Source organism: Heptranchias perlo, chromosome 1, assembly GCF_035084215.1.
Source record: "Heptranchias perlo isolate sHepPer1 chromosome 1, sHepPer1.hap1, whole genome shotgun sequence".
Lineage (NCBI taxonomy): Eukaryota > Metazoa > Chordata > Chondrichthyes > Hexanchiformes > Hexanchidae > Heptranchias > Heptranchias perlo.
This window is the reverse complement of record NC_090325.1, coordinates 140,595,857-140,611,108: the sequence shown is the minus strand read 5'-3', so window position 1 is coordinate 140,611,108 and position 15,252 is coordinate 140,595,857. Positions and strand designations below refer to the sequence as shown.

Genomic DNA, 15,252 nt, shown 5'->3' with positions numbered 1-15,252 from the left:
TTAACACTGGACACATTGACGGCAGGCTACTTCACAATGGAGGACCTCACAGCTGAGGCCAATCTTGTTCTCATCTGAGAATCCGTACATGCACAGTTCCAATTGGGATTCTCTTCTGAACTAATCAGCTTGTTTTGACATTGTTGACTTCTTTGCTAATTTTTGACATAGTTTATGAACTTACAGGGCAATTTCTTAAAGAGCCCCAAAATCCCTTCCAATGTACTTCTACTAACAAACATCAGAATATGGCCTGGACCTCTGAAGAAAAATGTCCAATTTGTTTTTGAAAAATAATTTTAAAGTGGCACTTTTTGTAAGTAGGGTTGGGAGCGGGGGAGGAACCTATAACTTTTTGCCAGGGGGAACCTGGCACCACCCCATCCCAGAGCTCCTCTGCCAGACTTTCCTCGCACTTAAAAATGGTGGGCACCTTAGATGTGCCCCTAATGTCGCAGGCGCCCGTTATTCCCATGCAAAATAGGGAATCTTTCCATAACCCCGTGAACTTTGGCGGGGTTAGTCTCAGACACATCCCAGATGGATGCATCTTGGCATTTACATCAGGATGCAACCATCTCCCCCGCATGCCCCTCACCCCTCCCCATATCGGTGCATTTTCAGGGCCAAAATGTCAATATTCCCTTGTTAAGCCTCAGGTTTAACTGTGAAGTCTGTCAAAGAATTGTAGAATAGTGTCATCCAGTACAGAAGGAGGCCGTTCAGCCCACTGTAACTGTGCCACCTCTTTGTAAGAGCTATCCAATTAGTCCCACTCCCCTGCTCTTGCCCCATAGCCCTGCAAATGTTTCCTTTTTAAGTATCCAATTCCCTTTTGAAAGTTACTATTGAATCTGTTTCCACCACCCTTTCGGGCAGTGCATTCCAGATCATAACAACTCACTGTGTAAAAAAAATTCTTCTCGTCTACCCCCTGATCCTTTTGCCAATTAACTTAAATCTGTGTCCTCTGGTTACTGACCCTCCTGCCAGTGGAAACGATTTCTCACTATCAACTCTATCAAAACCCCTCATAATTTTGAACACCTCTATTAAATCTCCCCTTAACCTTCTCTGCTCTTAAGGAGAACAATCCCAGCTTCTCTAATCCCTCTACATAACTGAAGTCCCTCATCCCTGGTACAATTCTTCCTGTTTGTGTCAAAGTTTATCACATATTTTGTTAAAGGAGTAATAGATGTTACTTTTTAAATTTGCTCATAAAATATGAATAAAACGTACCCTTATCCCTCTGGAGGAAAACATTGTTGACAATTGTCACCGCCCGCCCCCTCCCCCAAGTTGCTTCTGTCTCACTCCGTGCAGAGTTACATGAGTGATAGTGGAGCTTTAATGATTGTCACTATTACCACATGATGTGGAGATGCCGGTGATGGACTGGGGTTGACAATTGTAAACAATTTTACAACACCAAGTTATAGTCCAGCAATTTTATTTTAAATTCACAAGCTTTCGGAGGCCACCTCCTTCCTCAGGTGAACGATGTAGCCTCCGAAAGCTTGTGAATTTAAAATAAAATTGCTGGACTATAACTTGGTGTTGTAAAATTGTTTACAACTATTACCACAGGCTGCCTGTGAAACAGTATCAGGTTGCATATGGGCAGGAACACACAGCCACAGTCTGCTCAGCAACCCACATCAGAACAACGGAGTGCTACTTTATTTAAAATGAATAAAAATAAGATTCTTTCAAAAGTTGTTTATTTATCATTGGTGGCAGAATCGCAATATTAGAAATACTGCTCCTTCAGAAGACCCTGATGAGATTGTAAAGAGAACTTTCCCATGACTGTTGGTGGAGATTACCACAAGAAGAAAGAAGCTAAAGTGGTTGCTTTCCTCTGCAATAAAAGGTCATTTAGAATATTTAAATCAGTTGGTAATGGCATTCAGATATTTGACCCCTGAATATAGTGGATCTCCAAGGAATTATCTTTTAACTGAGGAGTTTGGCGACAATAGTGTTTTGGTTCTGTCCTTTATAACACATCAGTTTTTCAATGCCTGTAAACACTACTCACAACAAACATAATAATAAGGTAAATTTTCTGAGTCGTCACCTTCAACGGGTCACATTTATTTCCACCACTGTGGTGAAAATAAGAAAATTCGTTATTGTCACCGACAGGAAGTGGGAGGACAATACTCACCCAACCCTTTGTCTGCAATGTGTAATTTGATCCAGTCATTGTCAGGCAGGCTACAGAGTTAAGACAAGGCACAGTGCAAACACTACTGAGTTCAGAGAACATTTAGCACGGACACTACCGAGTTCAGAGAATGTTCAGAGAATGCACAGCGCGGATACTACCGAGTTCAGAGAATGCACAGCGCGGATACTACTGAGTTCAGAGAATGCACAGCGCGGATACTACCGAGTTCAGAGAATGTTCAGAGAATGCACAGCACGGATACTACCGAGTTCAGAGAATGCACAGCGCTAACACTACTGAGTTCAGAGAATGCACAGCGCGGATACTACCGAGTTCAGAGAATGCACAGCGCTAACACTACTGAGTTCAGAGAATGCACAGCGCTAACACTACTGAGTTCAGAGAATGCACAGCGCGGATACTACCGAGTTCAGAGAATGTTCAGAGAATGCACAGCACGGATACTACCGAGTTCAGAGAATGCACAGCGCTAACACTACTGAGTTCAGAGAATGCACAGCGCGGATACTACCGAGTTCAGAGAATGCACAGCGCTAACACTACTGAGTTCAGAGAATGCACAGCGCTAACACTACTGAGTTCAGAGAATGCACAGCGCGGATACTACCGAGTTCAGAGAATGTTCAGAGAATGCACAGCACGGATACTACCGAGTTCAGAGAATGCACTGCGCTAACACTACTGAGTTCAGAGAATGCACAGCGCTAACACTACTGAGTTCAGAGAATGCACAGCGCTGACACGACCGAGTTCAGAGAATGCACAGGGCTGACACGACCGAGTTCAGAGAATGCACAGGGCTGACACGACCGAGTTCAGAGAATGCACAGGGCTGACACGACCGAGTTCAGAGAATGCACAGGGCTGACACTACCGAGTTCAGATAGAAAGGGGTGAGGCCATGGAGGGATTTCAACATGAAGATGAGAATTTTAAAATCAAGGTTTTGGTGGACCGGAAGCCAGTGTAGGTCAGTGAGCACAGGGGTGATGGGTGATGGGAATTGCTGCGAGTTAGGATACGTTCAGCTGAGTTTTGCATGAGCTCGAGTATAGTGAGGGTGGGAGATGGGAGGCTGGCCAGGAAAGCATTGGAATAGTCGAGACTTGAGGTAATAAAGGCATGAATGAGACTTTCAGCAGTAGATGGGCTGAGGCAGGGGCTGAGGCAGGCAATCTTGTGGAGGTGGGGGAGTAGGCAGTCTTTGTGATAAAGAGGACATGGGGTCGGAAGCTCAGTTCAGGGTCAAATAGAATGCGAGGTAGTGGACAGTCTATTTCAGCTTGAGACAGTGGCCAGGGAGGGGGAGTAATCAGTAGTGAGGGAACGGAGTTTGTGGCGGGGACCGAAAACAATGTCTTTAGTCTTCCCAATGTTTAATTGGAGGAATTTTCAGTTCACCCAAGACTGGATGTTGGACAAGCAGAATGAGAACACAGAGGCAGTGGAGGGGTCGAGAGAGGTGGTGGTGGTGAGGTAGAGCCGGGTGTCATCAGTATACATGTGAAACCTGACGTCATGTCTTCAGAAGATGTCGCCATGGGGCAGCATGTAGATGAGGAATAGGATGGGGCCAAGGATTGATCCCTGGATGACTCCAGAAGCAACAGTGCTGGGGGTGGGGGGGTGAAGAGAGGCCATTGCAGAAGATCCTCTGGCTCCGACTGGATAGGTAATAGTGGAACAAAACAAGGGCATAGGCACTCAGCTGGACAATGGAGGAGAGGCATTGGAGAAGGATGGTGTGGTTAACCATATTTAAAAACTACTGAAATAAAGTTGAGGAGGGATAGTGTATCACGGCCACGGTCACAGAGGATGTCACTATTGACTTTGATTAGGGCTGAAACCTGATCGGAGAGATTCAAACATGAAGCTGCGGGAAGGATAACAGACAGGTATGGGGCCAATGGACAGCAGCATTGTCTTCTGCTCCACAGTTACAGAAAACACACAGTGTCTTGGAATACAGGCGATAGCTGTTGGGAATTGTAGGAAACACAAACTGCATAGTGTCTTCTCTTCACTCCAACAGCTGCTCTTCCAGTTGGGTTATGTGTATCTATGAATGCTGCTCATCCTCCTTTCATTGCTCCTTCTCTTCATTCAAAAAAAAAAGAGATCACAAGCTAACCATGGATGAGCAAGGCCATTTGGCTCACCTTGAACCAAGTGTTAATCCCTCTTTGTGTGAAGAATGATTTCTTGATATCATTCCCACGTTTGAATCTATGTTGTTTCTTCCTATACTAGCAAGCCTCCCTGTGGCTTTTCTCTGCATTGGCCACAGCACATCAGTAGCTCCCTTGTGCCTCAGTGACCAGCACTGCACAAGGGAGTCACGGTGTGGTCTGAGCAGCAGAATGTCCACAACTTCCTCTGACATAAAGGCCTGGACTTTCCCTATGAAAACCACCCACTTCTGGGTGGTGGTCTGGCCAGTGAAGCGGGACAGGGCACCTCAGCCCAAACTCCACCCCAGAACTGGCCACCTCGATTTCTGCCATGATTTCCTTCCCGTGACCCCGCTGTGGCACACCCACCGGAATCAAATGAACAGGGGTGGGGGGAGGGGGGCAATTGCTAAATTCAAACACATGGGCAGTTACAGTTGCCACTATAGAAGTGACAACAGTTCTTATACCCTCCTCCTAATGTTTGGCTGGTGGCTGCTGGACTGCCGCAGGAACATAATAATAGGAGAAGGCCACTGAGCCTCCCGAGCCTGTTCCGCCATTCAATTAGATCATGGCTGATCTGCACCATAACTCCATTTACCCACGTTGGTTCTATATCCCTTAATACCCTTGCCTAACCACAATCTATCAATCTGAGTCTTGAAATTTTCAATTGACCCCCACCTCAACAGCTTTTTGGGGGAGAGAGTTCCACATTTCCACCATCCTTTGTGTGAAGAACTGCTTTCTGACATCACCCCTGAATGGCCTAGCTCTAAGGTTATGCCCCTTTATTCTGGACTCTCCCACCAGAGGAAATAGTTTCTCTCTATCTACCCTATCAAATCCTTTAATCATCTTTAACTCTTCAATTAAATCACCTCTTAATCTTCCGTATACAAGGGAATACAAGCCTAGTCTATGCAACCTGTCCTCATAATTTAACCCTTTTAGTCTCAGTATCATTCTGGTGAACCTGCGCTGCACCCCCTCCAAGGCCAATATATCCATCCTGAGGTGCAGTGCCCAGAACTGAACGCAGTACTCCAGATGAGATCTAACCAGAGCTCTGTACAGCTGTAACATAACTTCCACCCCTTTGTATTCCAGCCCTCTAGAGATAAAGGCTAACAATCCATTAGCCTTTTAAATTATTTTTGTATCTGTCCAGTAGCTTTTAGTGATTTGTGTACTTGGCCCCTGAATCTCTCTGCTCCTCCACAGTTCCTAGCTTCTCGCCATTTAGAAAATACTCTGATCTATCTTTCTTGGGCACAAAGGGGATGAACTCACACTTTCCCACATTGAACTCCATCTGCCACAGTTTTATCCACTCACTTAATCTATCAATATCCCTTTGCAACTTTTTGCTCCCATCAACACTATTTACTGTGCCATCTAACTTAGTTTCATCAGCAAACCTAGATATATGGCTCTCTACTCCTTCATCCAAGTCATTTGTAAATATAGTGAAAAGCTATGGCCCAAATACAGATCCCTGGGGGACTCCATTAGTTACAACCTGCCAATTTGAGTACATACGCATTATTCCTACTCTCTGTCCAACCTCCTAACCAATTCCCTATCCAAGTCAATAGGTTGCCTCCAATTCCATGCGCTCTCATTTTTGTCAAAAGTCTCTTATGTGGAATGCTATCAACATTATCTGTAAACCACGAAGTTCCCTTGTCTGCTGGGGGGGAGTGAGGCCTCCACATTGTGAGTAGTTGCTGGCAGGATTGTGTGGGCAGGCATAGATCCCACCCTGCCACTTCACCAACATTGCTGTTTGTGGGACCTTGCTGTGTGCAAATTGGCTGCCTTGTTTTGGTTCCACTATTTCTCTCCTTCCTTCCCCTTGTATGGCCCCCTTTCTTCATTCCTGCAAGCCCAAGGGGCACAGGCTTGGGTGTATCCGGGGCACAACACGCTTAACCATCCATCACCATTTCAGGATGGACAACATCAAGCGTTTTCAGGCCTCACCCTCCTCTGCCAAGACCATCTACTACTCCATGGTTATCCTGGAGAGCAATGATAACCCTCCGCTTCTTTACTACCCCATCAATCATTTCCATAAACTTGCCCCTACCTACCCCATACCTCCAACAACAAGTTACGAGGAACTTCTTGTCGCTGTGGTGCACTATCCCCCCTCATCCTCAACCTCATGGCCCATAGTCATCGCTCACCATCATGCTTGGGGGCTAAGCCTGCTGCAATACGTGGCGGGAAGGGCATCTCAGGAGCAGCAGCAAATGTACCTTTGAATGGCCTACGAATCCAGTGAAGCTCCCATGAAGGCCTGCTTGGCGCTAAACACCAAAATGGCAAATAACACATAAATGTAGTGTTACGCATGTTGGTAAGACCAAGACAGAATACGCTATCGTTTACAGGGGATAATACTGAAAGAGGTTGAGAGAGAAAAAGATCTAGGTGTTATTGTGCACAGATCACTGAAGATTCATGACCAATGTAGAGAAGCTGTAGCTAAAGCTAACGGTATTGGGTTGTATTGATAAAACCATTCAGTACAAATCAAAGGACATCCTTCTGTCATTATACAGGTCGCTGGTTAGACTGAATCGGGAGTACTGCACCCAGTTTTGGTCCCCTCACATGGTGGGCGACATAATGGCCTTGGAAAAGGTTCAAAGGAGAGCTATGAGAATAATTCCTAGCTTAAAGAACATTCTGTGCTTGACACAATGCTAGGGCTCTTCTTCCATCACCTTTGCCTCCGTGCCTACTTCTTTGGCCAGAAGTCTTCCCCCCACTTGCCATTTTAATTTTCCGTCCCACTCCCACCTCTCTGTCCTTGGTCTCTTACACTGTTCCAATGAAGCTTAATGTAAGCTCGAGGAGCAGCACCTCATCTTTCCTTTAGGCACTTCACAACCTTCAACATTGATTTCAGTAACTTCAGATCATAACCACTGCTCCCATTTTTTCGGACAGCAGATGCTGGTACTGGTTCTGATGTTGCCACTTACAGCTCCTCTAGACCTGTCTTTTGTTTCTTTACTTGTCCCATTACCACCCTCCTTGCCTTGAACCATCATCCCTTTTGTCATTTAATCACTCCTGCCCTCCACCCTATCACAGACCTTCCCTTTCGTTCTCCCCCACCAACCGCTTTCTCCCCTCCCCTTTCCCTGGCTCTGTACTTGCTTAAAAACTGTTTAATCTTCAACTTCTCCCAGTTCTGATGAAAGGTCATCAACCTGAAACGTTAACTCTGTTCCTTTCTCCACAGATGCTGCCTGACTTGCTGAGTATTTCCAACATTTTCTGTTTTTATTAAAGAACATTAGTTACTCAGGTTAATAAGGCCATAAAAAAAAGTAAACCAAGCACTGGGGTTTATTTCTAGAGGGTAGAATTGAAAAGCAGAGAAGTTATATTAAACTTGTATCGAACCTTGGTTAGACCACACTTGGAGTATTGTGAACAGTTCTAGTCTCCATATTATAAAAAAGATATAGAGGCACTGGAGAAGGTGCAAAAAAGATTTACTATGGTGATACCAGAACTGAGAGGCTATACCTATCAGGAAAGACTGAGCAGGCTGAGGTGCTTTTCTCTAGAAAAGAGAAGACTGAAGGGTGACCTGATAGAGGTCTTTAAGATTATGTAAAGGTTTGTTAGGATAGACATAGGGAAGATGTTTCCACTTGCAGGGAAAACCAGAACTAGGGGCCATAAATATAAGGTAGTCACAAATAAATCCAATAGGGAATTCAGCAGAAACTTCTTTACCCAAAGAGTGGTTAGAATGTGGAACTCACAAATACAAGGAGTAGTTGAGGTGACTGGTGTGGATATAATTAAGGGGAAGCTAGATAAACACATGAGGGAGAAAGGAATAGAAGGATATACTGATAGGGTTAGATGAAGTAGAGAGGGAGGGAGGTTCTTGTGGAGCATAAACACTGGCATAGACCAGTTTCTGTGCTGTTCATTCTATGTAATTCTATGTAACTCTGGGAGAGAGCTGCGGTGACTGATGGGCATTGTGTGAGAGTCATGGATTGTTTTCAGGTTTATTGGGTAGAAAGTGGGGACGGCGGGTCACTATTTACATTACAAAGCGAATAGTGACACTGCGTCCAATGACGTCATTTGCCGCGCGCGTGCTGGGCTTTCCGAGAAATCAACTCGCTGCCATTCATGCTCAAGAGCGTGATCCAGGTCTGACGGACGGGAGGAGGAGGGCATCATCCATCTCCCCATCTGGACCGTGTTCTCCCTCTAACCCCCCCACCCGCCCCCCGGCTTAGACGGGGATCATATTCTCCCCTCACCCACTTGCTCCACTCCCTCCGGGCTCCTGCTCCCCCCACCCCACCCCCAGCTCCTGTTCCCTTCCCCCATGCTGCTGTTCCCTCCCTCCCCCTGGGCTGTTGTTCCCCCCTCCCCCTGGGCTCTTGTTCCCCCCTCCCCCTGGGCTCTTGTTCCCCCCACCCCCTAGGCTGTTGCTCCCCCCCAGGCTCTTGCATCCCCACCCCGAGCTCCTGCTTCCCCCTTTCCCCCACACTCTTGCTTCCCCCTTTCCCCCTGCACTCTTGCTTCCCCCTTCCTCCTGCACTCTTGCTTCCCCCTTCCTCCTGCACTCTTGCTTCCCCCTTCCTCCTGCACTCTTGCTTCCCCCTTCCTCCTGCACTCTTGCTTCCCCCTTCCTCCTGCACTCTTGCTTCCCCCTTCCTCCTGCACTCTTGCTTCCCCCTTCCTCCTGCACTCTTGCTTCCCCCTTCCTCCTGCACTCTTGCTTCCCCCTTCCTCCTGCACTCTTGCTCCCCCCTTTCCCCCGTGCTCCAGCTTCCCCCTTTCCCCTGCACTCTTGCTTCCCCCTTCCCCCCACACTCTTGCTTCCCCCTTCCCCCCGTGCTCCAGCTTCCCCCTTTCCCCCCGTGCTCCAGCTTCCCCCTTTCCCCCTTTCCCCCGCACTCTTGCTTCCCCCTTCCCCCCCGTGCTCCAGCTTCCCCCTTCCCCCCCGTGCTCCAGCTTCCCCCTTTCCCCTCGTGCTCCAGCTTCCCCCTTCCCCCCCCCGTGCTCCAGCTTCCCCCTTTCCCCCCCGTGCTCCAGCTTCCCCCTTCCCCCCCATGCTCCAGCTTCCCCCTTCCCCCCTCCGTGCTCCAGCTTCCCCCTGTCCCCCCGCACTCCTGCTTCCCTCTTTCCCCTTGCGCTCCTGCTTCTCCCCTTCCTCTGGGCTTTGCTCTCCTCCCCACCTTATGGCTACCTGCATCGGCTGCATTTTTGGTGCTCGTCCTTCGGGCACCGCTCCGCGCTTTTAGTGAACGGCAGCGAGAGCAGTTGTTGACCTACAATGCACGTGCGCGGCAAGATCGGGGTCACGCACCACGCACGTCACCATTCCCGGGCAGTAGCCACAGTGCCTTTGGTCAGATAGCTCACACATTGAGAGCATGCCTCAGAAAATCTATCCTTAGGAGCAGTAAACAACTACCATTAATGTAGCTGCCCAGTAGGAAAGGGGCAGAGGCTCATAGGAACATAGTAAGATAGGTACAGGAGTAGGCCATTCAGCCCCTCGAGCTTGTTACACCATGCAGTTAGATCATGGCTGATCTCTATCTTAACTCCATTTACCCACCTTGGTTTTGTAATCCTTAATGCCCTTACCTAACAAAAATCTATCAATCTCAATCTTGAAATTTTCAATTGACATAGTCTCAACAGCTTTTTTTCAGGGGTGGGGTGGGGGGGGGGGGGAGTTTCAGACTTCCACTACCCTTTGTGTGAAGAAGTGCTTCCTGACATCACCCCTGAATGGCCTAGTTCTAATTTTAAGGTTACGCTCCCTTTGTTCTGTACTCTGCCGACAGAAGAAATAGTTTCTCGCTATCTACCCTATCAAATCCTTTAATCATCTTAAACACTTCAACTAGATCAACTCTTAATCTTCTATACTCGAGGGAATACAGGCCTAGTCTATGCAACCTGTTCTTATAATTTAACCCTTTTAGCCCAGGTATCGTTCTGGTGAATCTGTGCTGCACCCCTTCCAAGGTCAATATATCCTTCCTGAGGTGCGGTGCCCAGAACTGAGGTTCGGTAATGAATATCAGAAATTGGGTGGATTTGATAAGATTTTCCCATAGCCTTTTAATCACATTCCTTTTTAAAAGGTTGCTATTGCCTCCCTTCTATTGACAGTATGCCCTAATTCACTTGATGGTTCAGTGGGTAAATGGCCTGCACATTGTCGTATTGAGCCATTCAGGTTAGAAAGGACCCAGGCTTCTTTTGGGGAATGGGAGGCTCCTGGTTGGTGCTGAGATAACTGGCTTCAAGCAGGGCAGCAATGGGGGGAGCGCTGAAATGGTTTCAGTCCCCCTATGTTTGGGAAGGGAAGAAAAATCAGCTGGGATTCCCGAGCCTGATTGCTGTCTTTTGCTTCCTGCTGGACAGTGTGCGTTTGTGTGTGTATCTATATGTACAAGTGGATGCCAAATAAGGACAGGATCAGGCTCATCTGCGATCCTGTAATGCCCACTGACACTATCTGGCCTTGCTCACATGCTATAGCACAAAGCGGGTAATAGTGAACTGGCAGCTCATTTTAAACCCCGTCCAATTTTCTTTTCTATTGACTTCAACTTGAAAGAAAATCGTGCAGAGTGTAAAATGGGCTGCTGATTCGTTATTGCCCGTTTTCTTAATATTAGTGTTGGAAATTCAACAGGAAGCCCATAAAAAAGAAAACAGGAACACAATGTATCACTTTGTATGTGTCAATATTTCCCCTTTTTTGGTGTACACTATCTCCAAGTTTTAACACTGTTGTTTGCTTTATTTGGCCTACAAAATATGATGGTGAATTTAATCCCTTCCATTTATATAACTACCTTTTATATAACCCACTTTTAAATAATGGAAATATTTCTTTGAAAGCTGTCTGCACAGGTTGGCTGCACAATAAATGGACAAGTTACCGAATTGGATCCAATGCACCAAACCTTTCTCAATCCCTCCATCTAAGCTTCTTCCAAATCCCTTTAATATTGGGCAAAATTTAGACTTTTCTAACTCCAATATAACATTAGTACTGGTGAGCAATCAGAATTCCATTAAGGCCCATGCTTATTCTGAACCAGAGCTGCCTGTTTGCGGAATGTTTACAACTTTCAACTGTTTGAAAAGGTTTTCCCTGCTTATGATGTAGTGACTCACTGTGTGGAGTCAGGGGATATCGTAGGTAAGTTCAATTCTGTCCTCGCACGACAAGCACACGTCCAGGAGAAGTCACTGGATAACAATCAAAGTAGTTAAAAAAGGATGCAACAGTCCGGTTTTCAAGGAGAAGCATATTTGCGGTCGAAAGAGAAAAACTGTCTTAAGAACCAGAATGATGTCCCTACATATTTGTGCAGCAGGTGCAAAAATCTCTCGCTGGCTTTTTCCTTTTCTATCCGGACAACACTCAATGAAATTTAATGATCCCATCACCTGACTAAGATTAAGGGCCAAACTTGGAACCTTTCTGCTATGTATGGGTCAGCACTTTTGGTTTGCCAACCTTCCAGGATTATCCTAGAGTCTCCAGGAATTAAAGATTAACCCCCTGAACATTGCTGAGAGCAACCCGGGAGAAAAATAGTTGATAAAAAAAAAGTTGTGTTTTCTCATTTTCTTTTAACATGTGTACTCCTTTGCCATTGTTTGAGTTGAGCTGGAAAGGGACTGGCAGCAAGAAGGGAGGGAGTGGAGCAGCACCGATCTTGGCCAGCAAATCGGCTGTTATATTGATTTTTTTCCACTGCAAGGGAATAAAAAGTGTAGACAATTGTATACTGTGTACAATCTTTGCAGATCATCCACTCACCATGCTATCAGGGAGACACATGATCATGTTTTAACTAGTTTTTATTATCAACACATGGGCATGAAAGTTTTTTAGCCCAATTTTGAACTCAACAAAATTAGGTTAATCACTGCTGTGGAGTGGAAAACCTTTCCACTTTTGTCACCCAGTGTTGGTATCAAGCATTCCCAGGTTGGGTATAGCCATTTCAAATATGTCAGCCAGGTTAGAAGCACTGTGCTTGAGTTAACTCTCACTACAGATTGCATTAACAGACATCCACCACCCTTCTATGATTTCCATCCATCGCAGTAACCTTCTCTTAACCTTCTTTCAGTTTTCCACTCTATTAATTTCACCATCACAAGTAATCTCTGTTGTTTTTTATGCCAATCACTCTTTCCCACTCCATCTTCCAGCGCCCTGATCCAGCTTGCGACTCCCTCAGCGCCTGGCCTCTGTTCTTCCAACTTGGATTTGAAGATTGTTGGATCTCTGCTCTTCCATTGTCATTGCCTGGATAACTACTCCAGGAGCTTTAGTGAGCAATCTCACCATCTGCCAACTCATACACCACTCAACCACTAATCTGGCCACCCCAGTCACTGAGCTGTAGCTTCTTATCCCCTCAGGCAACTTGCTTTCTTGATACTGTACCTATTGGCCCTTTGTAAACTCCAAACCACTGGCATCAGACACTACATGGCCCCTTGTCTCTCTTGCATGTGTCTGGTGCTGCTAGGCCCAACTCAGCCTCTCATGCAAGGAAACACTAATTAATTTAATCCAATTAGAGAGCAGGTAGGTTGGCTGGGGAAGACCATCCCCTCTCAAAAACCCAGTTATGGGGCAAACAGAAACACAGCAGCTACCATGGGAGCATTGCTGGAGGAATGAGATACTCTCAGGACCACAGCAATAAAGACTCGGCAGATGGTGAGAGCAAATACAACCAAAGCTCCAGATCTCCACTCATTAGGTACGTTGCAAATTATTGCACACCACCTGCTTTGGATTAATCCTGGACTATCTCCTACTGCTCTGGATCATCACCCAGCTGCTCTGAACCATCGGTCAACCATTGATCAGTCTTCGGTCATGAACCCCTGGACCTCTATGTTTCAGTCAGGCTCACTTTTCCCAACCAAAATATGGCTCCTCACCCTGCTTACTGCACTTCCCTGCACTACCACATAGTCCACTGGACACTAAATCATTTGGTTTGACCCCAGACTGCTGAGAACCACCTCGGAAGCCTCTATCTAAAGGACTTGTTTAGGTAGGGGTGCATCTCAGACACCTGCCTACTTATGTAAATTAGGTGACCTTGCCTGACCACACTAACTTTTCTGGGGTCAACACTGAAGATCATTTGTGGATGGATTCTGACATTTATTCTGGAAACAAAGGCATGGGGATCGTCGTGCCCCATCATTCCAACTGTCTTAGCCGGAACCTCGTCCTCTCCTCCATCTCCTGTCCCCACCAGCTTTTCCCTTACCCTGGAAGAGCCAGATATTGTTCTTTAATGCCCTCCATCTCCCCTTCAGCCCTCACCAAGCTGATTTCCTCTGAGACCCAATTCCTACTTCCTTGATCCTCTTCCCACCAGCTCCTGACCAGCTCCTGACCACATCACTGTGCCACAATGCTCACAGACAATACAAACAGTTAGTATCGGCTCCATTTCCCTCCTCTTTAATCTGCCACCATCACTGTCCTTAAATAAAAATCTCCCATGATGCCTCTGCCTCTCTAACAACCATTCCATATCTAAACTCCCTTTCCTCTTCTGTAACAAGGTGCATTATTCTAATTTGTTGTCCTTAACTTCTCCATGGTGTTTGACACAGTAAACAGTAACAGCAGCAGCTAGCATTATAGATTACCTTTAACATAATAAAATATCCCAAGGTGCTTTCCAGAAGTGAAAACATCTGGAACTGAAAAATGGAGGGAGAAGGATTAGGGGCGGTGACTGAAAGCCAATTGGAAGGGGTTTTTGAGGAGGCTTTTGAAGGACAGCCAAGAAAGGCAGAGGGGCTTAACGAGAATCCTTCAGAATGGAAAGGAAGCCAGAATCAGAAGGGCGGAGAATGTGAACAGGAACATAGGGCTGACTGAGATTGCAGAGATAGAGAGCAGCATGGTCATAGAGGGATTTGTAGTTGAGGGCAAGGATTTTGAAATTTATGTGTAGTCGGATAGTGAGCCAGTGAAACATAGCAAGGAACAGGACTTAATATGGGATAGGATGCAAGTGGCATTTTGAAGGAGTTGCAATTTGTGATGACAGTCGATCACTCCGACTTCTTTCCACTGCCTTTCTTTTGCAGTATTTCCATTGCATGTCCCAATATAGTCATCTCCAGTAATTGTTTCTCTTCATGTCTCAACACAGTGACCTTTGGAGTGATGCTTTCCTTTTCCTCATTTACATGTTGCCCCTCAGAGACCTTATTCAAAGGCACAAGTGTATAGTGACAACCACAACAACAACTTGCATTGATATAGCACCTTCAATGTGGTAAAACATCCCAAGGCGCTTCACAGATGCGTAATCAAACATGATTTGACACCAAGCCACATAAGGGGATATTAGGACAGGTTGGTCAAAGAGGTAGGTTTTAAGGAGCGTCTTAAAGGAGGAGAGAAAGGTAGAGAAGTGGAGACTCTTAAGGAGGGAATTCCAGAGCTTAAGATGGCAAGGGGGTTTGCGCTGCATTCCCAATGTGTTCCTGTCCCCCACCAACCTACCTTACTTGAATCAGGCATGGGAAGGCCACCTGCCCCAGAGAATTGGGGGTCTAATTTAAATAGCGGTCACCACCCAATTATGTAATCGGGATGCACACGCCATTTTAATTGCAGGTCGGCTAAGGGTCGCACAGTCTCAGACCTGCCAGCTTTTACTGGCCACAGGCAGCATGCTGGCCACAAGAGGCCCAGGCAAGTGCTCTTCCTGACCCCACAAGGATACCTCGGGACTCCCCCGCCCTGGGCTTACACCCCTTCCACGATTGCAAACTTTACAGATCCTGTCCCTTCCT

The 15,252-nt window shown here is 46.5% G+C and overlaps 1 protein-coding gene across 3 annotated transcripts in view; it reads right to left on the bottom strand.

Moving 5' to 3' along the window:
• The window catches only part of tmem154 (transmembrane protein 154), a 54,671-nt gene that overhangs the window by 24,567 nt on the left and 14,852 nt on the right, over positions 1–15,252 (bottom strand). The gene's annotated exons all lie outside the window — the stretch shown is intronic.